The 25,993-nt window shown below is 43.0% G+C and overlaps 1 protein-coding gene across 1 annotated transcript in view; it reads left to right on the top strand.

Moving 5' to 3' along the window:
* Window positions 1-16,081: 16,081 nt before the first annotated feature.
* Window positions 16,082-25,993, top strand: part of CSRP2 (cysteine and glycine rich protein 2) — a 30,680-nt gene continuing 20,768 nt past the window's right edge. The window contains exon 1 of the mRNA XM_061639693.1: window positions 16,082-16,208. The gene's annotated coding sequence lies outside the window, so the exon portion shown is untranslated. The remainder of the gene's footprint in view (window positions 16,209-25,993) is intronic.

A 25,993-nucleotide genomic window follows, 5' to 3' on the forward strand; every position in this document is an offset into this window, starting at 1 on the left:
AAAAGAAGTGTTGTTTTTATATCGCCAAAGAGCGAACAAACAGGCTAGTGGGGACTGTCAGATGACAAAGCGCATACAGAAAACATGGATTATCAAGGTCAGTTTGGACAAGCCCGCAGTGTGATAAAAATCCTTTGCCCTAGTTCAATCCATAAGTGAATTGTAATTCAGCCCTTTCACCTTGCAGTTTCCTTTGAAGCTTCTTTGTTGCAATAGGGCCACTTTAGGGTCTGTTACAGTGTTCTGGCAGATTGAAATGTTCCACCACTGTTTTTTTAATATTGCCATCTGATGTTTTGATTTGTGTCCATGTATTCTTTCGTACAGAGACTGGCCTATCGGTCCTGTGCAGAATGCAGAAGGCCATTGTTGGCAGGTGATGGTATATTAGGGTTGCCATGTCCATGGCCTGATCCTGTATCTTTAGGAGAAGAGAAAGTCAGCCAAGTGCAGGTGTTCTTGCAACTCTGTAATGGGAAAAACCACAAGGTGGAATTCTCCCTTCCTCCTGCACAGCTTTTAAAGATACAGAAGACCTCTTGGAGGCCGGGCCTGGCAACCAAGAGGTCTTCTGTATCTTTAAAAGCTGTGCAGGGGGAAGGGAGAATTCCACCTTGTGACTTTTCCCATTACAGAGTTGCAAGAACACCTGCACTTGACTGACTTTCTCTTCTCCTAAAGATACAGGATCAGTCTCAGGCCATGAACCTGGCAACCCTATGGTATATATCACACTGGAAAATGAGCAGGTGAATGAACCTGTAATGTTGTGGATTACATTATTAGGTCCTGTAACAGTGTGCCCAGAGTAGTCATAGGGACACAGTTGGCAGCTGGGTCTGCTGCAGGTTCCGGTTCCCGTGTCTGTAGCTCCATTATATAACCTGTTGACAGTAAGTTCTGGCTTACACAGACAATGGACCCACTTTCCTTAAATCTAATTTAACAAGTTTGTGGATCACAGCAGCCAGTTTCCGATTTTAATGAAATGAAATGAATTTTATTACAGCCAAAGGCCAATACAAAATCATCACACAACGTTTAAAATCATTGTTAAGACAAACTAAAATAGACATTCCAATGTCGGGTCTCTCATGTAGACATTTGAGTTATCATTGTTCTACGAGTTGTGATAGCCGTGGCACAGAATCTAGCAACAATATATGTGATTTGTGGGTAGTGATCTTGCTGCAAAAATTTCGTATAAAATAGAGGATCACGACCAGGAAACATTTGGGTGATAGGAGTGATGCTAAAAGAACGAATGTTTTGATAAAAAGTACAATATAAGAGCACATGCGTTATAGTCTTGACTTCTCCAATCCCACACAGGCACAGCCTAGCTGCGCGTGGGACTCTACGAAATCTGCCCTCAAGGAGACCTGACGGCATTACGTTGAATCTTGCCATAGTAAAGGCTTTCCTGTATCTAACAATGGAAAGGTTCCTGAGATATTGGGCTGGTACAAAGCGTGTGTAGGCAGTAATGAGTTTGAACTTATCAGATGGTACAGTTAAATGGGTTTGCAGTTCTATATCCATTATGCGTTGGGAGATGGCTGACCGTGCTTTAGCATACCCCAATTTAGAAATTATAGGATGCGAGAAACCTAGGGATGCTACTTTCTTAATCAAAGAATTATGCCAAGAGGATTGAAAGGTGTCAGGAAGTACTAAAGGGGCCAGGCCTACAGGTAGGAATTGAAGTTTTAACCATAGTTTTAGCTTGAGTTTCCAAATTCTTGCTTCTATGGTAGGTAGGCCGGCTTCCATCCTTAGAATGTTGTTTGAGACACATGATGGAATCCCGAGGACAGCCCTCAGAAATTTTGTTTGTATGGTTTCAAAGGACAGTGATTTTGGAAAAGTCAAGACCTGCAAGCCATATAGCATCTGCGAGATGACCTTCACCACAAAAACTTGGATGGAAGAAAAGATGTGTTGTCCACCCTTAGTATAAAAAAATGATAAGAGTGCTTTCGAGGTCCTCCGAGCACTAGAGATGGTGTTCTTAACATGGAGATGCCATAGACCTGAGGCATGAAAAGTCACTCCCAGATATCGGAAAGATGAAACCTGTTCAATTTTAAGGCCATTCAACTGCCAACTATGTCTCACCTTTCTCTTAGAGAACACTAATACTTTTGATTTAGCATGATTAATAATTAGCTGATCCCTAGCACAATGGTCAGCCAATGCACGCAGAAGATGCCGCAATCTACTGCATGTCAATGATAATAAAACCAGCAGCCAGTTTCAAATTACAGTTTTTCTGAGGACAGAGCATGATTTAGCTAAAAGTGGATCCACTTATCATGAGTGTGTAGCTTCACTTGCTATTTGAAGATGCAAATCTATTGGAGGGAAATGAAGTCGTTGTTTGATGAGGTTCTTTCTACTTCCTAGGAATAAAACCTAGGTTGAATGTTAATAGGGAATGAATGGACTTTGGTAGCTTCTTTTTCACTGGAACATACATGTTAGAGTCTTAAAAAAGTGAAGGTGATGATACGAGCTCTCAATCTCATAGCACTATGTAAAGAAAAGGATATAGGCAGAAAAACTCTGGAAGATGATCACAAAGTACCCTGATAACTTTCCCAGCGGATTCATAGGTGGTTTTTAAAATCCTGGCATTGTGTATACTGAGGGAGTAGAGACAGTGACCCATGCCATGACATAGGATTTATGCAACATAGCACTATGTGAATGGTCCATCAACAGAAGGATTTCTGCTTGTGCAATGGAACATGTTCCTCCTCTCCTCCCCCCATGTGCCTCCTAAATTTGTTCTAGGGGTTCCCCCAACCCTCTGGAGCAGATTTGAGGAGGATGCAGGGTACACACGGGAGGGGAAAAAGAAGGGGAAAAGTCCTGTGCTGCAAGTGGAAAGCCTTGTGCTGATGGGATGCATTAGTTGAATACCACCCACTGTTTCTATTATCTAACACTACAAATGCTTTGGTCATTTCCAGAAAAACAGCAGTGCAACTGAACCAATCTGCCTGGGTTTCTCTTAATTGAACCACATTAACTAAATTATCACAGTTAGTAGCAGAATCTAGTAATTTCAGAGAGATTTAAATTCTAGCCCAAGCGTTGGCAACCTTCAATCCAAAGGCTTTGTGCGATCCTTGGCCTAATTTTATGTGGAGGAGGGTGAGAAGATCAAGAGGGGGGAAAGAAGGTCAGGGGGGGAATGGAGGGACCAATAACAGATAGAGCAATGGAAGGACAGGGGGAACCCTCTGTGAACAATCAGTTCAGACCTCTGGCAAGAGCAATCTGTACCTGTGCCAGCAGCCTGTTGAGTGGAGAACAGGAAAGGAAAAAAGGGGTATCAAAAAAGAGGGAGAGAAAAGGCATGGGAGAAAGAGAAACAGAAAGGATGGCTCTACCCATTTTTGGCTCCTGTCTTTAGCCCCCACCCATCACCAGCATTCAGCCCCTGACAGATTATCTCCAAGGTAGACTAAGAGCCGCTGCCAGATGACCTGTTTATTGAGCACTCATCCTGATTTGCTTGCACAAAGTTTACGTGGAGGCTAGATTATATCTGGTCTATACTGAGCATTTGTTCATATTTGTTTGCAAGGTGGATACGTGACAATGAGCATTCACCAGTCCTGTTGCAGCCTTCCTTGTTAGGTGGGACTGCTACATTTCTAGGTGGAGCATTTGTTGAGGGGGGGCATAATACCAACCAACCCCCCCATTGGTGGAGAGGGGGTGAGGGCCAGATGAGGGGAAGGGAAAGGAAATGACCTTCCCCCTCACTCCTCCATCCAGAGAGTGTGTTAACTTACATGATGGGCTATGTAAATGTCAAGTTAACAGAAAACTAAACACTAAACACTAAGAATTAAATGAAGAAAAAGGATGTTAAGGTTACAGTGAAAAAATTAAAAATTTCTGTGGAGCTTAGGATACTCTAACTATTCATATTTCTGGAACCATTCTTGTCGGAAATTACAGCCCTCACTGTTCTTCGGTTATAAATGAAGTTTAATCTGTTGAGTTATTTCACCCTTTTTGAAAGATCCTTGGGAATGTTTTCATCCTTTCCCATCAAGTACTCAAGAAAAAATAGCCATTATGATTGTGAGTGTAGTGAGTGCTTTAAAAGAGTAAAGGATAACTTAGGACAGATATTTTTGTATATCACTTTAAGTTATCTCTTTATTTTATCCTTTAGTAATAAGCACCCAATCCTGCTCTACTCATCATAATAACTGCAGAAAAAACAAACTCTTACTTCTTACTGCAGGCAAACAAACACTCTTCTTTATTGCTGGTTGGGTAGAGAACACAACTGAAATTGAAAAGCAGAGAAAAGGAAAGTCCAAGGCGTGAAGTCTAACTTTAATAATGCCAACGTCTAATGTTTAACTCTTCAAGGGTCTTTTTTCCCAGGATCACTCATAGGGTGAATGTGATCATGAAAAATCTACCCCCAGTCAAGGAAAGCCTTGAGTGAGCAGACTCTTGGGGGCTCTTCCAAATGAGGCTTTTGTTGTGCACTTGCCCTGTCTTATTCACTCATTTTTTCAGAGGATCCTGTTCTTAAATTGCTCTGTTTTTAAAATAAACTGTCGTTCTTTAAATGGAGGCTGTCATTGTCTGTAATGTCGCAAATTAAAAAGACAACCCCCCTCCAAAAAAATCTGGGGGAGGCACAAGCACAACTTCAATGGGGTAGTGCACCCATTTGCTCCACCCTGGTGACAGGGCTGATCTGCACTTGCTTGCAGAATGCTTATACATCATTCCATTAGTCATTCATTCCACTCACATTTTTCAATGCATTCCCGCATTCCATTTCCAAACTGCAAGAAGTCTGATTGTTTTTAAAGTGGATTTGTCACATTAGGGAGACACTGTAGGGTTGCTAGGTCCATGGCCTGAGACTGATCCTGTATCTTTAGGAGAAGAGAAAGTCAGCCAAGTGCAGGTGTTCTTGCAACTCTGTAATGGGAAAAACCACAAGGTGGAATTCTCCCTTCCCCCTGCACAACTTTTAAAGATACAGAAGACCTCTTGGAGGCCGGGCCTGGAACCAAGCGGTCTTCTGTATCTTTAAAAACTGTGCAGGGGGAAGGGAGAATTCCACCTTGTGGTTTTTCTCATTACAGAGTTGCAAGAACACCTGCACTTGGCTGACTTTCTCTTCTCCTAAAGATACAGGATCAGTCTCAGGCCATGAACCTGGCAACCCTAGGAGACAGTGCCCTCTAATCCACTTTAACTGCACAAGTCTAAAGTTCCAGTATGAACTTGAATCCGTCCTGCAAAACAGTGACAGTCTGGAGGCCTCCAGAAATCCCCCCCATTCCATTCTCCCCTATAGAATTCTCTGTAGTACCATTTAAAAACAATCTAATATTTTTGGTCAGCAAACAAGGTCAAGTTTTAAAAGGAACACATCGCTTTGTCCTAAATTCTGTTCCCTATTGTGAATGATTACAGAAATTATTAAAATTCAGTGGAACAGGCTCCTTCAATGGAATTTGTGTTTTGCTAAGCTTTTCAAAGAGCTCTGACCAGGAATCTCAGATTTTGGATTTAATAACTTTCTTTTTTATTGGGTTTATCACACTCAGCTGCCATGATAGCAGCAGCACCTACAGTCTGCACTACGTATTATTTTACTAATTGCATTTAAGATTAAATAGAAATTGCATCCTGCTCTCATCTTCTTAGAAACACTTCTTACTAACATTTAAACTATGGGCAATTTTTTAAAAAAAGAATAAAAATAAGATCTTATCTCTCTAAATATGCTTGGTAAGTTGCTGAAAGATCTTTTTTTAAACTCCATACTTATATATTTACCAGTCATATTCTTCATGAAACTGTTAAGTTTTACTTGCTTCAGAACTGCTAATTAACATAGGCTATGTGCATTATTTTATCACATTGAGTTGACTGCTCTGTGTGAAGGATGTCAGATGTATAAAAAGCACCATATTAAGTCAAGGAAATGTGTAAGTCAACCTGAGAAACTCTGGAGTGGATATGAACTTAAAATTATTCACATACGTTAATATATTTGCCTTGGTTTCGCAAGGTTGCATCCATGCTAGAAACAGCTGCTGAGGCATTGCTTTTTCATAATCGGCAGGATGTGGAATTGAAACAGAGGTTCTTCACAGTACTATGTTCACAAGCAATATGATTTCCTATAATTAAGAATCTTCTGTTATGTTTACTCATAAGTGTCATGGTCTTGCCTTGAGCTCAGAGTAGTAGTGGGAGCCAGCTGATCAGAGAGCTGTGGTGATACCAGCTGGGTAATTGGACTAGGCTCCTTGTGCTGGTGATTTGGAATCCATAGAACACATGGCTGGTGGTCTGGAGCCTTCCACATCTCATGCTGTATATGCTGACTCATCCAAAGTATTAAGTCCTTGTTGCACTACTACACCTATCCAACAGTGCATGGACACACCAGGCAGGCAGTGACAAAAAGGCAAAACACTCCTCTTTCAGCCTAGAGTGATGGGTTGGCCCTTTAAGAACCAATGTTTAGGCTAAGTGGGGGAGCTTCGGAAATGTGAACTGGAAGAAGAGACTCATAAGGCCTTAGTTTACCTTCACCTTTTGTGGGGATAAGTAGCTTATTTGAAGCTATTCTTGCAGGCCCAGGCCCAGTTGGCAGCCAGGTTGGGCACAGGCTGATGTCCCCTGTGGCCTAGAAGGTCCAAGCCTAGTAGCCCAAAGCTACCACAGATTGTAGAGCGGGTGCTCCACTATCCCAGGAAACACTCTCCATGCTTAAATAGGCCCACCTACCCCACTTACCTTCCATGTCACTCTGTAAGTGTACTAGTGCATTGTCCCCACATGCCTCCACCTAAGATGGAGGTGGGGATGTCCCTAAGGGATTGATGCCTCCACCACTATGTTGGATCATGGTAGGTGTGTGCATGCAGTGAGCTAGCATGCTGACATGCTTATCCAGGAGGTAGGTGGGGCAGGAGGGCCTATTGAAGCCTCTGCCGCCTGCATCAAGGGGGTGTTGGGGAGCATGATGATGCAGGCCTGGGGCAGTCTAGTGCCCAAAGGCCCAGTCATGCCTGGTGCCAGTCCTGGATTTATATCCCACCTTTTCTCCAAGGAGCTCAAGGTGGTATACATGGTTCTCTCCCTCCTCATTTAATCCCCATAACATCCCTGTGAGGTAGGTTAAGCTGAGAGGCAGTGACTGGTCCAAGGTCATCCAATGAGCTTCATGGCTGAGTGGGGATTTGAACTCTGGTCTCTTTGTGCATGCCATGGACTGAGAAAAAGACAAATAATTGGGTGTTAGAACAAATTAAACCAGAACTGTCACTAGAAGCTAAAATGATGAAACTGAGGTTATCCTACTTTGGACACATAAAGAGAAGACATGATTGACTAGAAAAGACAATAATACTGGGAAAAACAGAAGGGAGTAGAAAAAGGCCAAACAAGAGATGGATTGATTCCATAAAGGAAGCCACAGACCTGAACTTACAAGATCTGAACAGGGTGGTTCATGACAGATGCTATTGGAGGTCACTGATTCATAGGATCTCCATGAGTCGTAATTGACTTGAAGGCACATAGCAACAAACTCCCAGATCCTAGTCCAGCACTCTAACCAATATACCACACTGGCTCTCGCAGTTATAGGCAAATAATTTTGTACATGTACCATGAATGAACCATTAACAGGAAACCATTTGGCAGTTTCCGTAGCTTTTCAAAAAGTTAATTCAGAGTGAAAAACATGTTAGCATTATCCTTGTTATCTGGATGCCTTTTCGACACAGACCCTTAAATTTTATACTGTACAGTTGTTAAGTGTGCCCCAGTGTTGCATTCAAGGATACATGTGATTATTTGAGTCTCTGCAATTCAACCTCAAAATGGAAAAAAATGTTCCTTCACTTAGAGCAATTAAATGTTTTGTAAGAAAATGCCTACCTGAAACCGAAAACAGTTTTCTATTGCAGTGTTATTCAGAAGCTATGCAGGTGACAAAATAAAACAAAGAGGACTTTGTTTTTAGAAATACTGAGCTGATGCAAAGACTGATCCACAAAAGCTTAGTTGGCACAACCCCTTTCAGATTGAATTAGGGCTTTTTAGTCTAATCAAGAAGATAAATCTAGCTGCAGGGCAGGTAGTCTTACTGTGTGTAGCAGGGGAAGAGGAGCCATATTTGTGAGCTAATCTCTGGTAATTCCTTTTATTTAAATTTAATTTAATTTGCTCCTGTGCAAAGACCCAGCCTTCATAAAGCTAAAAAAACAACAACAAGGAGAAACAAAATTCATAAAATTGCTCTTGAGGAAAGAACAATAATTTTGGTGTTTACCGTTTGCCATTTTTCAAGGGCTGCATGAGCCCTCCTGCACTTGTATATTCCAACTAGGGAAGCTCAACCTCATTTTAAAGTCTAAACGAAGTCTCATCAGCCCTAAAGTGCACCAAGTTAATCAATTAATTATATACTAATTAGTTGATTTATATCCCACCCTTCCTCTCAGTAGGAGCCCAGAGTGGCAAACAAAAGCACTAAAAACACTTTAAACCATCATAAAAACAGACTTTAAAATACATTAAAATAAAATATATTTTAAAACATTTTTTAAAAAAGCTTTAAAAACATATTTTTTTTAAAAAGAAAAGGTTTAAAAACATATTAAAAAGCAATTCCAGCATAGATGCAGACTGGGATAAGGTCTCAACTTAAAAGTCTTGTTGAAAGAGGAAAGTCTTCAGTAGGCACTGAAAAGATAACAGAGATGGCACCTGTCTAGTATTTAAGGGGAAGGAACTCCGAAGGGTAGGTGCCACTACACTAAGGTCCATTTCCTATGTTGTGCAGAACGGACCTCCTCATAAGATGGCATCTGCAGGAGGCCTTCACCTGCAGAGCGCAGTGATTGACTAGGTATATAAGGGATAAGACAGTCTTTCAGGTGTCCTGGTCCCAAGCTGTATAGGGCTTTGTACACCAAAACTAGAACCTTCAACTTAGCCTGGTAGCTAATAAGTAGCCAGTGCAATTCTTTCAGAAGTGGGGTGACATGTTGGCTATACTCAGCCCCAGTGAGCAGTCTCACCACCACATTTTGCACCAGTTGCAGCTTCCGGACCAACCTCAAGGGTAGCCCCACATAGAGCGCATTACAATAATCCAACCTGGCGGTTAACAGTGCATCGACAACAGTGGTCAGGCTACCCTGGTCCAGAAACGGTCACAGCTGTCTTACCAGCCAAAGCTGGTAAAGGGTACTCGTCACCACTGAGGTCACCTGGGCCTCTAGCAACAAAGATGAATTGAGGAGCACCCCCAGACTATGGATCTGCTCTTTCAGAAGGAGTATGACCCCATCCAAAGCAGACAACTCACCAATTATCCAAACTTGGGAACCACCAACTCACAGTCTCCATCTTGCTAGAATTCAGACTATTGGCCCTCATCCAGCCCACTACTGAGTCCAGGCAGCAGTCCAGGGCTTGCACAGCCTCTCCTGATTAAGATGTTACAGAGAAACAGAGCTGGGTATTGTCAGTGTACAGCTGATATCTCACCCGAAAGCTCCTGATGACCACTCCCAAGGGCTTCATATAGATGTTAAACAGCATGGGGGACAACTGCCAGAGGGCCGAAAGACAATCACCCAATACTATTATCTGAAAACCACCCTGGAGATAGGAGCAGAACCACTTTAAAACAGTACCTCCAATACCCATCTCACCAAGTCGGCCCAGAAGGGTACCATGGTGAATGGTGTCAAAAGCTGCCGAGACATCAAGTAAAAGTAACAGGATTGCACTCCCCCTGTCCTTCTCCCAATAAAGGTCATCTGTCAAGGCGATGAAGGCCAGTTCAGTCCCTTAACCAGGCTTGAACCCAGATTGGAATGGATCAAGATAATCTGTTTCATCCAAGAGTACTTGCAATTGCTGCGCCACAACCTTCTCAATCACCTTCCCTTAGAAAGGGGTATTTGCGACCGGGTGGTAGTTGTTGCAAACCAATGGATCCAGGGTGGCTTTTTCTGGAGCTGTCAGATCACCGCCTCTTTCAGAGCGACTGGAACCACTCCCTTCTGCAATGATATGTTGACCACACCCTGGATCTACTCGGTCAAACCCCCTTGGTAAGCTTTAATAAGGCAAGAAGGGCAAGGGTCGAAAGGACAGGTTGCTGGCCACATTGTCACAAGCACCTTGTCCATGTCATCAGGCCACATCAACTGAAACCATTCCCAAGAAGTTGCAGCAGACGTTGCGCTGGACACCTCACTGGGGACTACAGTAGATATGAATGGGGCATCAAGACAGCTACGGAGGCGAGCAACTTTACCCTCAATGTGCCTTGCCAACAATTTGCAGTGGGCCTCCAAAGGGTCTAAAACTCCATTTCCTGGAGTTGATGTCAACAGAACCTGACAACAGGGAAGAGCTCCACTGGATGGCCACTTGAAAATTTGATGGTGGCAGAGAAGTGGGCCTTCTTCACTGCCCTCACCACCGCACAGTAGGCATGGTTATGTTTTACTCATGCCCGATCAGCCTCACATCACATCTTTTGCCACTTGCGTTCTAGCTGTCATCCAGCCTGTTTCATTGCCCTTAGCTCACTGGTGTACCAAGGTGCAAACCAGGCTCCACAATGCCAGAGAGGGCACTCAGGGGCAACCGTGTTCCACAGCATGACAAGGGCTTCAACAGGGTCACCTGCTCTGTCTACTGGGAACTCCCCCAGGGCATTCAGGAATCCTGTGGGGCAGAACATTTTAATCTGTCCACCACCCCTGCAGGGAAGGATCGGAGCCATAAGTCTAAACTTCACCAGGAAGTGGTCTGACCATGACAATGGGATGACATCCACCCCTCCCCAACTCCTGACCATCCCTTCCTCCATCTGGAGCAAAAACTAAGTTGAGGGTGTGCCCTGCCCTATGCGTCGGGCCAGTGACAACCTGAGACAGCCCCATGGTCATCATGGAGGCCATGAAGTCACGAGCCAGAACACTAGAGGCAGACTCAGCATGGACTTTGAAATCACCCAGGACTATCGTTCTGGACTCCTCCAATACCACAGCTGAGATGGCCTCTGCCAGCTCGGTCAGAGAAGCTGCCTGGCAGCAGGGTGGACAGTACACCAGCAGCAACCCTAGTTTCCTGTCTCCTTGGCCCGACACCAGGTGGAGGCCCTCACAGCCAGCTCCAAGACAGAGTGGTTTCCTGGCATCAGAGATGGAAGTTCTGTAGACCACAGCAGTTCCTCCTCCCTGTCCCTGCAGCCTGTGCTGGTGTTGCACCGAGTATCCAGGTGAGCAAAGCTGGGTCAGGTCAACTCCTCCCAGCTCACCCAGGTCTCGGTAATGCACACCAAATTGGCACCTTCATCTACGATCAATCATGGATGAGTGTGGTCTTATTGTGCACCGATCTGGTGTTAAAACCACTGCACACAGGCCAGTGGGCACAGCAGATGAGCAACGACGAACCCATTGGTAAATCTGCCCTGGGCTCCTACTGGGAGGAATGGCAGGATATAAATTAAATAATAAAATAAATAAATAGATAAATAATGAATTCAACTTTAAGAGCTATTTACAAAACAATAAACGCTTGGGGCAGAGGTGCTACATAATTATATCATGTTATTAAAAATATTAGCTCTGTGATAGTGTTGACAGTGGAAAAGGGCATATTCCAGGCTAAGCATGATTAAGAAACAGATTGAAAAGAGGAGGTTGACCAGTATTGTAATGCCTTTATATAAATCTTTGGGATAATTACCTTTGGGACAACGTGTCTGGTTCTAAAATGATACTATAAAACTGGAAAGGAGACAACTAAAATTATAAATAGCCAGCAGCCCATTTCCTATGAGGAAAGTCTATATTTGGACTTTTTAGTTCAGGCAGCTGAGGGGGTCATGATAGCAGTTCATAAAAATAAGCATCTATAAGGTGAATAGAAAGGCCTTTTTCTCCTTAAGTCATATTCAAGGACTTGTGGTCAGCTGGTGAAATGGGTGGTAGATTCAGGACAGATGGAAAAAAGTACTTCACAAAACCCACAATTAATTTATGAAGTCTACTGCCACAAGATAAAGTGATGGACACTAGCTTAGATGGCTTTAAAACAGGATTAGACAGGCTTATGTAAAATACGTCTATAAACAGATGTGAGTCGAGGTTGTTTTTATGGCACTTCTGTGTTTGGAAATAGTATGCCACTGAATACTGGTTGATGGGGAGCAGCAGCATTGGAGGGCTTCATTCACAGGCTTCCTTGACAGCATCTAACTGAGCTCTGTGGGAAACAGGATGCCGGACTAGATGGATCTTTGATATGACCCAGCATAGCTCTTTTTATACTCTTATCTTACTAGTGATTATTCTCACATCACTATACAGTTGTGCTGTTCCCTTGATATCTTCAGTGGCCAAGCATATGCCTCCTGCAATGACAACTGAATGGCATTCTCCAGGAACAATGTTTTCATGGGGTGGGAGGGCGGTGGGGGCAAGCCATTGGCAAGCAATTGGTTTTAGATTTGTGGATTTTTATATATATGTTTTTGTACCGATTTATGTGATTTTATTGTATATACTTTCTGTTGTACACCGCCCAGAGAGCTATGCTAGTGGGGCGGTATAAAAATTTAACAAATAAATAAAATAAATAAATAAGCCCTGAGTTTTGTGCTGGGCCTATATCTCCTGCCCCTTCCCTTAAAAAAAACACCTTATGATACTTATAGGGCTTAGAACAGGGGTCACCAACCTTTTGGACCAGTGGGCACATTGGAATTTTGAGAGTGCTGTGAGCAGAAGTCACAACATAGTTGCCATGGGGTGGGGGTGGGGGGGACAAAGCATAAAACAAATTGGATAGTAAGTCATGATGAAGCTTCTTCCATAATTGTATTTCCATGCTAGAAAAGTCTTAGCCTGTTGAATTTCTGCCTGTCATACAATTGTTGAAGGCACAAGATCTGTTTTTCCCCAATGCCAATCCTAAACCAAATCCTAGGTAGCCACCCTGTACCCACTTTCCTAAGAGTAAGCCCCATTAAATACAAAAAGCCATTTCTGAGTAGACGTGTTCCATTGTACTTTAAGTTAACTAAGGTTCAGAAAAGGGCAACCAGAATGATCAAGGCGATGGAACCACTCCCTCCTGAGGAAAGGTTGAAGCATTTGGGGCTTTTTAGTTGAAAGAAAAGGCAAGTCAGAGGCAACATGATAGAAGTGTATAAAATTATGCATGGCATGGAAAAAGTGGATAGAGAAAACACTAGATCTCATGGACATTCAATGAAGTGGAATGCTGGAAGATTCAGGACAGACAAAAGAAAGTACTTCTTCACGCAGCACATTAATTTAACTATGGAATTTGTTCCAACAAGAGGCAGCAATGGCCACCAACTTGAATGGCTTTAAAAGAAGGTTAGACAAATTCATGGAGGATGCTATCAGTGGCTACTAGTCATTATGGCTGTGCTCAGCCACCATAGTCAGAGGCAGTATGGTTTGAAAACCAGTTGCTGGAAGCCTCAGGATGGGAGAGTGCTCTTGTACGCAGGTCCTGCTTGTGGGCTTCCCATGGGCATATGATTGGCCCTGTGAGGACAGGATGCTGGACTAGATAGGCTACTGGCTTGATCCAGCAAGCTCTTCTTATGTTCTTAAGTTTTTAATGAGTGCCTGGTTTTCAGCCTCTGCACTGAGGCACCTGGTTGGCAATCCCCAACTTGGAACATAAGAAAAGCCCTGCTGGTTCAGGACAAAAGGATCACACAGTCCATCATCCTGTTCTCATAGTGCCCAACCAGATGCTTCTCAGAAACCCACAAACAGGCCCCGAATGTATGCTGGGGTATGCTATAAAACTCAGTGCTAGTGAGACCTCAGCCACATCTTCATTTGTTCCAATACCTTACTTTGCATCTACACATATAGAATAGCATATGCAAATTTGTGTCATGGCCTTGTGCCCTGAGTCTTTTTAAATACTTAGCAACATCTCTGCAGAAGATATCTCTTCCATAATGTTGAGATAGGGTTCAGTCGTACAATTCTACAGCTGCCATATCCTAATCCTATGAGAGTCTTTGTCAGTACCACAACAACTGTATATTAACCAAGCATGGCTTTTCCCATCACAAACTGGAGCTTTAAAGTATTTGAAAATATGAAGCTAACATACTGAATCACGTCAGTGGTTTGTCTAGTCCAGTAAGATCTAATGTAACTGGCAGCAGTTCTTCTCTCTCTCTGAAGCTCTGCTATGAGAACTTAGACTTCAAAGCAGCCCAACTAGATGCCCTCCAGATGTTTTGGACTGTGGGCATGCTGGCATAGGTTGATGGGAGTTGTAATCCAAAACATCTGGAGGGCATAAGGTTGAGGAATATAAGAAGACCTCTGCTGGATCAGCCCAAGGGAAAGGCCATCACTCAGCGGTAAGCATCTGATTGCACACAGAAGAGCTCAGGTTCAATCCTTGGCATCTTCACCGAAAACTGAAAGAGACCCCTGCCTGTGTGGGACCCTGAAGAGCTGTTTTGTAATTTCAATTGTTTTTATACTGATTTATTGTAACTTACATCACCCAGAGAACTTTATGTACACAAATATTGTTAATAAATAATACAAAAATAAAAAATAGTCCAGGATCCGCTTGCCACCCTGGCCAACCAGATGCCTCCGGGAAGGCAGCAAGCGGTGCTCAGAAGTGGATAATTTCCTCTCGGTTTTGCTCCCCAGTAACTTGCTGTCCCAGAGAAACAGGTTTGCCTTTTCATCTGGTGCTTGAGGCGAAATGTAGCCATTATTTTGAAGGGGGGAAATTTTTTACTGTAGGAAAGCCTCTACTTTTGAAACGAATTCATTTCGAACTTCCTCAACCCGACATCCCAATCAGTACTGCAAAAGTACTTCTTCCATAGCGCTGAAACCCCCAACCCCCCATAAGTCACAGAGGGTCCCCCAAACATGTCCAGGTGACCAGCAGGGAGGGGTACAGCTAAATGCCCCCTCTTTTTGTTTGCGTTTGGGGTTTTTTTAATCCCCTTTTTCTACTTGATGAGCTTTTTCCCTGACAGCATGTTTCTTCTTCCATGGCGCTGCAAACCCCAACCCCCATAAGTTGCAGAGGGACCCCCAAGCATGCCCAGGCAACCAGGAGGGAGGGGTGCAGCTAAAGGCCCCCTCTTTTTGTTTGCAGTTGTTTTTTTTTCCTGTTTGCTATTTGCTGTTTGGTTTTTTCAAAGTAGGACACCCGAGCAGCCACGGAATGAGGGTGGAGGGAGAAGCCTGCAATGCTGCAATGGTTTTTTTTGCCTGGATGACACTAAACGAAGAGCAGAAAAGAGGAGAATAGCACCGTGCAGTGTCTGCAGACTTTACCTGCAGGAGACAGGGAAACACCGCCCCTTCAGTTAACATTTTAAATAGGGGGGCGCGGCAAGGAAAAAACCGAATGCAGTTAATGCGAGCGCATGTGAACACCAAAAAAAAAAAAAAAAAAATCTGCAGCGAGGACGGATGTATATGAACCGTCCAAATCAATCCCGCTGCAAAAAGAAGCACTTAAAATGTGGATCCAGGGCCCCATGTAAACAGGGCCTTGCTGTCCCAGAGAAACAGGTTTGCCTTTTCATCTGGTGCTTGAGGCAAAATGTAGCCATTATTTTGAAGGGGGAATATTTTTTTACTGTAGGAAAGCCTCTACTTTTGATACCAATTCATTTCGAGCTTCCTAAACCCGACATCCCAATCAGTACTGCAAAAAGGGAACGTATGAAAAGCATATTTTTAATTGTTGAACAGAACAGCGGCTCCCACTCCATCATTGAAACGAGTACTCAGCTGCCATGCTGAGAGGCGTCAGAACGCTCATGCGCGGGAAAAGAAAAAACGGGAGGGAGGGCATAGGAATATGCCAAGAGCTACTACGCTACGGCCGCTGACCATGCAGGGCGGGGCCTCATGGACGGTGAAAAAAAAGAAGGGGTGGGGGAAAGGGGAGGGCTTGGTTGGCTACGCTGTGTTGTAGTACCACCCCCTTGTGGGACGTAATATAAACAGCTGCAAGGGAAACACGGCTGGATTATCAGGGGCGCGCGCTTTTAACACTTGTGGAGGAGTTCGTGTGGGGTTTTTGGCAAGCGGTTTCCAGAACAGCTTGTGACCGCTCCCGCCTAGGTAAGACCGTGATAACAGCAGCGTCGGTTTTTTCCATTCCGTGTCTTCCATGCTCGCCTCTCTCCACAGCATGGGCGGCTCATTTTCGTAACTAGCAGCCAACTGAGATACCGGGAAGGGTTTATGGGGGGCGGTGGCTATGCTATGCTGGGCTCGCGCCTCTGTATTATCTTGTTTTTTAGGAAGGGTATCCAAAGCAGTTTGGGGCCCAGGTGAATCTCTTCTCGTTTGGAACATTTACGACCCCTTTCCCCTCAAGTATTTCATTTCTTAAACAGAATTCAAGCCGTGTCTGATTGTCTTTGACCTTGAACCCGACTCCCCTTTGCTCCATGTATGTGGATGCTGTTGCTTTTACGTTGTGGGGAGAGTATAGAACTTGTGCACATGCTCAGAGGCACGTTAAACCTCTGTATTCCCGTGTTTCCCGGGGAGTTCATTGAACCCACGTGCTTCCCTAAGTTCCCCTTTTTTCCTTCAAAAATTAAAAGTGAGAGTACTTTTAAGGCTTCGCATAGCGTTCAGTGCTTCTGGAAACACTTTATACTAGCCTTTCTCATTCTTCTGCTTGAGCACCTTTTGGAAAAGTTATGGTCATTAGGTGAGGTTTAAAATAAGCTGTCTAATGTATTGCCCAGCTTACTATGCCAATTTGTAAAGTAACGTTCATCAATAAGTAGGTGAGAAAGGCAGAAAAATACTGTACCTTTTTGCTTCTGAATGATGCTACTAGATCCAGTGAGATGAGCAAAATGGTGGCATCAAACTCTATATTTCTTTCCAGTGTGCATTGGGAAAGGTCTGTTTGGGACATACAGCTAACTATGAGTAGTTGCTATCCTGTAAAGAGTTTTTGCACTTAACTGCACAAAGCAATTCTCAAAGGTTTTCTCAGATTGGTCCTGTGTACTCCCAAAAATTTGTTCAGACTGGTCCTGTGTACTAATCTATAATGGAAGAGGCTGTTGCTTTGTACATATCATATAGTGCTGAAAGTGTTCTGTTTTGTTTATAGATCATGTCTGCTAATCTTTTGATAGTTTTAGACTTTCAGATCTGTGAAATGGCTCTTTAAATAGGCACAGATTAATTAAGACATAGAATGGTAAACCACTTTGGAATACCTCTCACCACGAAAACCCTATGAATGTATCCAAAAAAGATTCATAGGGTCACCATAAATCATAATTGACTTGAAGGCATATAACATGTCATAAGCCCCTTAGAACAAAGCTAAATGATGTAGATAATGGGACTTAGTTACAAGTCACATGCCATGACAAGTTCAAGTCGCCTGCTTGCTCATTGTGTTGAGCCCCAAATTAGTTCAGATTGAAGATATGATAGTGGCAGGTTTTAGTCTTGTAAAAATGAGTGTACAGTTATTGAAATAGTAAATAAAACTAAATTGCTGCAAAATCAATTTAAAAGAGGTGACTCTGGAGGCTTTTTGTTCCAGTGTCTGGATGTATAGCGTGTAGAAATGTATATTGGCTATATGCCATGGTAGTAGTAATCTTGGCTGATGTCATCTGCTTTTCAACAAGCCCCTTTATGAGAGGCAAAACGCATGGCTGCCTCCCTTGCTGCAAGGATTTTGTAAACTTGATGCAGTCCCTTCCTTCCACATGTTTAAAACAAGTTTATTTGGATTTTGCTTGAAATCTTTGTAAGTAGCTCTGAAATTATTCTTGACTGAAGTGTGGAGTACCAAATCTTGCAATAAATAATAAGTACAAGGGTTTTAGAATTATAACCCTGGAGTTCCTTAATTACTTCTACAGAAAATGTCTCCCCATTTTTTTAACAAAGATTTTTATTTCTTCAGCTTACAGAACAGGTTCTGTCATGAAGAATTGTAAAGGAGGATGGAAATGGGAAAACTAATGCTATTGGCTATTGAAGAAAGTTGCATAATTACTTGGCTTTGTCATGTCTGATTCTTAGAACTTGTTCTGCAGCCTGGATACTATACTGTAGAACAATACAGAATATTCTCTACCCTACATGAAATTCTCTGTGGCACCTGTTGGATTAGCCCTCTTCAACTTTAAAGTATTTGAGTAACTTAATATATTTTCATGTTTTTTAGCCCTTTTACCCTGCCTTCCTGTGACATCACACTCAAGGCAGTTTACAATGCAAAATTATATGTCACAAAACACGATCATAACAATGAAACCACAAAATTAATAATGTTGCAGTATTATACAGGCAAACGGCATCAAATGTGGAGCTAATGTGTACCTTACTAGAATTACTGGGATCTAGAACCAGTTGTGGGGAGATACAGGGCGCAATGCAATTCCCATTTATGCCTGTCTGAGGGGAGTTGGATGCAGTGGATCTCAGCTGAGCTGGCTGGGTCCTGGCTCAGCTGGGCTATGCCAGTGCAAGTCCTGAAAAAGGGGCATGTTGGGGGAGGTGCTGAGGTGAGGGGACTCAGGCCACATCCAACTTGGTTTCAGAGTGCTCCTGCAGGTCCCAACTCAGGCAACAGTTACACTGGGGGAAAAGGGCATGTTGTGTAGTGGTTAGAGTGTTGGACTATGACCTGGGAGACCAGGGCTCAAATCCCCACACAGCCATGAAGCTCACTGGGTGATCTTGGGGCAGTCACTGCCTCTCAGCCTCAGAAGAAGGCAATGGTAAACCACCTCTGAATATTGCTTACCATGAAAACCCTATTCATAGGGTTGCCATAAGTTGACATCGACTTGAAGGCAGTACATTTACATTTTGTTTAAGAAAATAATTGCGATGGAAGTCAATGAAGAGGGCTTACTCTCCAGTAGAGGTATTTGGGAGAGCAGGCTTTTATTTTCTGGTCCCTGCATGCAGCTCCCAGCTGAGCCAACGTTGAGCCATTCCAGAGGCTCCTGACGGCAATTGGATGTGGCAGAACTTTACGTCTTCTTCTCTTGCACTGGCATCACTTAGGCTGGTTTCTGCTGAGTTGGATTGCTCTGTCCATCATTGTTTTCAAGTATATGTCTCCAAACTGGCAGAATGGGCATTAAAATGGTAAATGGGTTGTACAGATTCTGGGAGAGTAAAGCTATCAATGGCTACCAGCTATGATGACTGTGTAGTACCTCCACTGTCAGTGGTGGTATACTTCTGAATAACATTTGCTGGGGAGCACTCATGTCCTGTGTGAAATTGTTGAAGGGTAAAATAAACAATAAATAAGTATATGGAGATGGACTAGAAAGCAAACTGCTTCTATTTCTATAGCTCATTATGGAATACAAAGTACTCTACAGCATATCAAAAGAGCGCTTGAGACATAGAGCCAAAATAGATGGGACATAAATTGAATAGTTGCAGTTAACATGTCTGAGGTTTTAAAAGTTAAATAGCAGCCATAGAGAGCAGGACTGAAGAGAAGAAAGTTCACCCTTCTGACATCACTTGTGGATGTTTCGGCCTTGGGACTAACAGCAGCTTTGTGGGGGTGGGGAGGTGTTTATCAGGACTGTAACACTTAGTGAGTTTTAAAAGTGTTTCATGTGATCCTGTTCCTGATCTTGCAGCTACTACTAATTTTTTAAATTTTTTAAAATTATTTTTGAACTTGTTAGTTGGTTGTTACCTGAAGGTCTCCAAGTGACTTATAACACTATTAAAAACACAAATATATTATACCATAAAACAGAAACAAACAAAAAGAAAACCCACTACAGCCACAGGAAGCTTTGGCAGCATGCTAATAACAAGCAACATCATCTTAGTCTATCAAAAGCCTGAGAAGAAGAAAAAGGTAAGTTTTTTTTACCTTGTACCAAAAAGATGAAAACAAAGGCATTGGGGAGACCTTGCTGGGAAGCACATTCAACAGATGGGGAACCACAACTGAAAAGGCCCTCTCGTTACCACACTCTGAGTCTCCCTCAGGAAGCGACCTGGATCTAAGGGTAGGTCCGTATCGGGAGAGGCGTTCCCAATGATACTGATGTCCTGAGCTGTAAAGAGCTTTAAAAGTCAAAACGAGCACTTTGAATTGGGTTTGGAAGCGTAAAGGCAGTCAGTATAGTTTGTATTATAATCTGTTCACTTCAAACCAGTCAACAGTTGGGCAGCCTCTTTCTGCACTAACTGAAACTTCTGAAGTGTTTTCAAAGGCAGCCCTGCATAAAGTTCATTGCAGTAATCCAAACCTTGAGGTTACCAAAGCATAGATTACTGTAGAGAAGGTATCCCTATTCAGATAGGCCGGTGACCAAAAGCAGGCCTGAATCATGATTGAAATGGACCTAGTAAATCTGTCTCCTCCAACAGTACCTGGATCTTGTTGGCAACCACCTGTCAAAAATCTTGCCTGGAAAGGAAAAGGTTGATGCTGGTCTAAAATTAAGATCTTCCAAGTACAGGGAAGGCTTCTTCAGGAATTGTCTTAATATTGCCTTCTTCAGGCAGCCTGGAACCATTCCTCTTTGAAGAGAAGTATTAATTACCTTCCTGGCCCATTGAGCTATCCCCTTCTTGCCAGTTTTTATGATCTATAAGGGGCAAGGGTCCAAAACCACAAGTAGTTGCATGGACCAAGCCAAGTACCTTGTCCATGTCCTCAGGCTGCAGTAACTGAAACTCATCTAATGATGTAGGACAAGAAAGCACTGCAAACATCTCACCAAGATCATCAGCACCAATGATGGAGTCCAAATCCCAGTGTATGGAAGTGATTTATCCTCAGAATGCTTAGCAAGCATGTCACAGTAGGCTTTAGATGGCTCTACCGCTTCCCTAGGGCCTAGAATGGCCCTTAGCCACTCTAAACAGCTCCGCTGGATGGCAAGCTGAGGATGCAATGGAAGCACTGAATAGACTCAAATATATGCATATATTAGTGTTTGATTACATTTGTTGGGAGTTTTTTCTCGACCTGCACTCAAGCTGTCTCCCTTCTTATTTTATAGCTCTTAGCTCCATAGTATATTGCAGAGCTTGCTGAGTTCTGCCAGTTGGGAGAGGATCGCCTGAGTCATCTCTGTATTCCACAGATTGACCAGGGCTTTGACAGAAGAGCTGCGCATGCCAAACAGAACACTTCCCAGAGCCCTCTGAAAAACAGTTGGATCTATTAGTTTCTGGGGATGGGCCATCTTAATAGGTCCCCCACCCCTGCAGAAGGAAAAGGCTATTGTAAGTCTATTGTAAGTGCCACCCTAGGCTCCTACTGGGAGAAAGGGGGGATATAAATCAAATAAGTCTAAAACTCACCAGGAGGTGATCTGATTCAGGGACTACTTTAATGTCCCCCAACTTCAGTTACCCTCTCACTGCCTGAGACAACCAAATCCAGAGTGTGCCCAGCTCCCAAGAGTCTTGGAGTCCTCACCATGACATCTGTCTGCTCAGGTAGGGAAACAGGTGGGTAGTACACTAACAGAATCCCCAATCTGTTCTATGGCCTAACACAAGGTACAAATGCTTGAGAATGGTACTTGGATATAATAATACATAATAATGATGCCAACACTGTTATCTTTTCGGCGCCAGGTCAAGACTTTCCTCTTCTCCCAGGCATTTTAGCATGTGTTTTATATTGTTTTTATATTGTTTTAATTTTTAAAATTGTGTTTTAAATTGTTTTTAGGTGTTTTAAATTGTATATTTGTTTTAATGTTTTTGATTGCTGTAAACTGCCCAGAGAGCTTCGGCTATGGGGCGGTATACAAGTGCAATAAATAAATAAATAAATTGTTGAAGTAAGGTTACATCTAGTTCAGCCTTGAGAAATGTCAGCTTGCCAAAGATCTCCTGCTGAGGTCTTTACCGAAGCTGGCTTCTCATGCCCAAATCAAGGTAAAAGAGTAGAGTACTACATGCAACTTACTAGCAGATACTTTATGTTTGTTTGGAATTCCAGAATAGTTTTGGCGTTGTAATCCATTTTGGATCTCTTCTGTAGATTTTTAAATAGAGCAAGTGTTATCTCATTTTTTGATCAGGTAACATCCCTGGTAGACTGGGAATGCTATGGGCATAATATATCTCAACTTCAGCAAAGTTTTTGACAAAGTGCCCCATGAAATTCTGATTAGCAAGCCAGCTAAATGTGGGCTAGATGGAACAACTATCAGGTGGATCCACAGTTGGCTACCGAATCATACTCAAAGAGTGCTTATCGATCTTTCTCAAACTGGGGGAAGGTAACAAACGGGGTACTGCAGGGCTCAGTCCTGGGTCCAGTGCTCTTCAACATTTTTGTTAATGACTTGGATGAAGAGGTGCAGGGAATGTTTATCAAATTTGCAGGTGATACAAAATTGGGAGGGATAGCTAATACCCTGGAAGACAGAAACAACATTCAAATTGATCTTGATAGGCCGGAGCATTGGGCTGAAAACAATGGAATGAAATTTAACAGGGATAAGTGCACAGTTCCATAGCTAGGAAAAAGAAACCAAATGCACAGTTATAAGTTGGGGGATATTTGGCTCAGCAATACTACATGGGAGAACGATCTTGCAATTGTTGTTGATCACAAGCTGAATATAAGCCAACAGTGTGATGTGGCTGCAAAAAAGCCAAACTCTATTTTAGGCTGCATTAACAGAAGTATAGTTTCCAAATTGCTTGAAGTATTTGTGGTCATCTATTCGGCACTGGTTAGGCCTCATCTTGAGTACTGTGTTCCGTTCTGGACACCACACTTTAAGAAGGATGCACACAAACGAATGGGTTCAGAGGGGGGCAACAAGGATGATCAGGGGACAGGAAGCAAAGCCCTATAGGAGAGACTGAAAGAACTGGGCATGTTTAGCCTTGAGAAGAGAAGACTGAGGGGAGATATGATAGCACTCTTCAAGTACTTGAAGGGTTGCCGCACAGAGGAGGGCCAGGATTTCTTCTTGATTGTCCTAGAGTGTAAGACATGGGATAATCGGATCAAGTTGGAGGAGCTGGATTTTGACTGAACATCAGGAAAAACTTCCTGACTGTTAGAACTGTATGACAATGGAACCAATTGCTAGGGAGGCGGTGGGCTCTCCAACACTGGAGCTAGAAAGCAGCTAGAAAGCCACTTGTTGGTATGCTATAATTTGGATTCTTGCATTGGGCTGGGGTTTGGACTCGATGGCCATATAGGCTCCTTCCAATCCTACAGTTCTATGATTCTAAGTCTTGTTCAAAATGTTTAGTAGTATAGATCAGTTGATGGATTACTGGTTTCTCAAGTCTCTCCTGCAAGTGATATGTGAGCGTCTACTTTCTCTAGATTTATGGTCTTAATAGCAGCCTCCCTAAGAGATGAAGAGATGGGTAACAATGGAAACTTTCAATGGGTTGGGCTACATTTGTTAATTACATTTGCATGTAATTTCCATAAATATGTTAATCAAGTTCTGGTTGTCTGAGTCTCCAGACAACTTTGATTACTAACATCACAGTTGAATCACATAACATCTTACTTATTTAACAGCCTGAATTGATCATGGGGGTGAGGAATGGAGCTGGCCATATAATAAATATGAGATTCCCATCACTGAATGATTCCAAGTCATTTTAACAAATTCCTCCAGGTTTATGTTCTGAAACAATACAGGTTAGAAATTTGTACTCTTTGGTTTCTAAAAAGTATACAGGTTAAACAAGTGCCTTGGAGATCTTGTTGCCTAACATGGGAAATTCCCATGGGTCCTGGAAATAGTGGCTGATCATGCATTCAAATAATATTGTTGCTATTGCCACAGCCACATTCACAAATTATCTTCATACTCCTAGAGGGTTCCTTGTTTGGTCATAAGGAACAGAACCCACTCATTCTAAGTAGCCTATTCTGAGATGAAAACATGGTACATTGCAGATGACATATCTTCTTCTCTACTAGTCCTAAATGTAACCAGCAGAAAACAACCATGCTAAGAAACAGCATAATCCTAACCATGCCTGCTCACAAGTAAGTCCTGTTGAATTCTGTGGTGGTTACTCCAAAGTAAGTTACATTAGGATTGTAGCCATAGAATGGCTAGCTGATGGGTGGCTGATGTTTGTAGCACTGTGACCAGAAATGTCCCAGTGTTGCATAATAGGGCATCAGGAGATTTGGGCTGCGGCGTCACCAATATGCGGATGACACACAGCTCTATCTCTCATTTAAGTCTTCACCAGAGTTGGCTGTGGAGACCATGTCCAAGTGCCTGGAATCCGTGAGTGGATGGATGGGAAGGAACAGGCTGAAGCTAAATGCTGACAAGACCGAGGTACTGCTTGTGGGAGACAGGGGTAGGCTGGGTCCTGTTGACCTGAGGTTTAATGGGGTACAATTGCCCCTGAAGGACCAGGTCCGCAGCCTGGGGGTGGTTCTTGATTCCAGGCTGTCCATGGAGGCTCAGATTTCGGCAGTGAGCCGGGCAGCCTGGTACCAACTACACCTCATACGCAGGCTGCAACCCTACCTCCCTGTTCATCAGCTCCCACTGGTAGTACATGCCCTGGTTACCTCTTGATTAGACTACTGCAATGCGCTCTACGTGGGGTTACCCTTGAAAATGGTCCGGAAACTTCAACTGGTACAGAACGCGGCGGCTCGTTTACTTACAAACAGCCGTCGCCGTGATCATATTACACCAGTATTATTTAATCTACACTGGCTTCCAGTAGTTTTCCGGGCCCAATTCAAGGTGTTGGTGTTAACCTTTAAATCCCTATATGGTTTCGGCCCGGTTTATCTGAAAGAGCACCTCCAGCATCACCAACTATGCCGCCCGACAAGATCCGCCACGCAGGGCCTTCTCTCAATCCCACCAACAAAAGTAGCTAGGTTGGTGGGGACTAGAGAGGGCTTTTTCGGTGGCGGCCCCCACTCTCTGGAATTCCCTCCTGTTCGATCTTCGACATGCCCCTTCCCTGGATACCTTCCGCCGAGCATTAAAAACTTGGCTGTTTGGTCAGGCCTTTGAGACTATCGGGATGGGCTAATTATATACTCAATCCCCGCTGCTATGTATTACAATTGCTGCTATTCTGTCACTGATGATTATTTGTATTTTATTGTATTTATTGTATTTACTGTATTTTGTATTTTATTGAATTTAATATGTACACCGCCTAGAGTGGCTTCGGCCAGATAGGCGGCCTAAAAATTAAATTATTATTATTATTATTATTATAATCACAATATCAGGTATCTTGTTTATCACTAGGTGCTGGCAGTCAAGAGATGTACAGTCTCTGAAAATTAGTATTATCATGGAAAATAACGACTCCTAAATTTTTATTCCTAAAATAGCATCTATTTAAGTGGGAAAGATGACAGAGCTCAGTGGGAAGGCTGTAGGAATATAACTAAACATTTGAAACATTGGACATTAAGCTCATATGTTTGACTATTTTTGAAACATCATAGCTAAATGTGGAAGCAGTTTTGCATGCTAGGGAGTATAGCACCACAAGTTATTTGTGTGTACCTTGACTGTTTCTGGCAGATGTGTGTAAATCATTAGTCGTGGTATAAAACCAGAGCCTAATTACTCTCATTGAACTGGGTGGTTGCATCATAGGAAGCTTGGCTTTCAGTATGTATCTAGTGTGCATTCCTTTATACATGATGAGACTGAGTGTAAATAAGGCTAATCCCAGAACTCAAGTCACTATATGTCTGATCAGGAGGATCTCTTGCATCTTCTATGGTGTGTTACTTGGTGTCCTTGTCAACATGTATCTATGATTACAAGTGTATAACAGGGACATACGTTTGGGTCTTCAGCTTAAAACTCATGATGTGCCACAGGGCAAATTACATTTGTACAAGAGGGAATTAGCAACCAGACAACAGA

Source organism: Rhineura floridana, chromosome 8 (genome assembly GCF_030035675.1).
Source record: "Rhineura floridana isolate rRhiFlo1 chromosome 8, rRhiFlo1.hap2, whole genome shotgun sequence".
Lineage (NCBI taxonomy): Eukaryota > Metazoa > Chordata > Lepidosauria > Squamata > Rhineuridae > Rhineura > Rhineura floridana.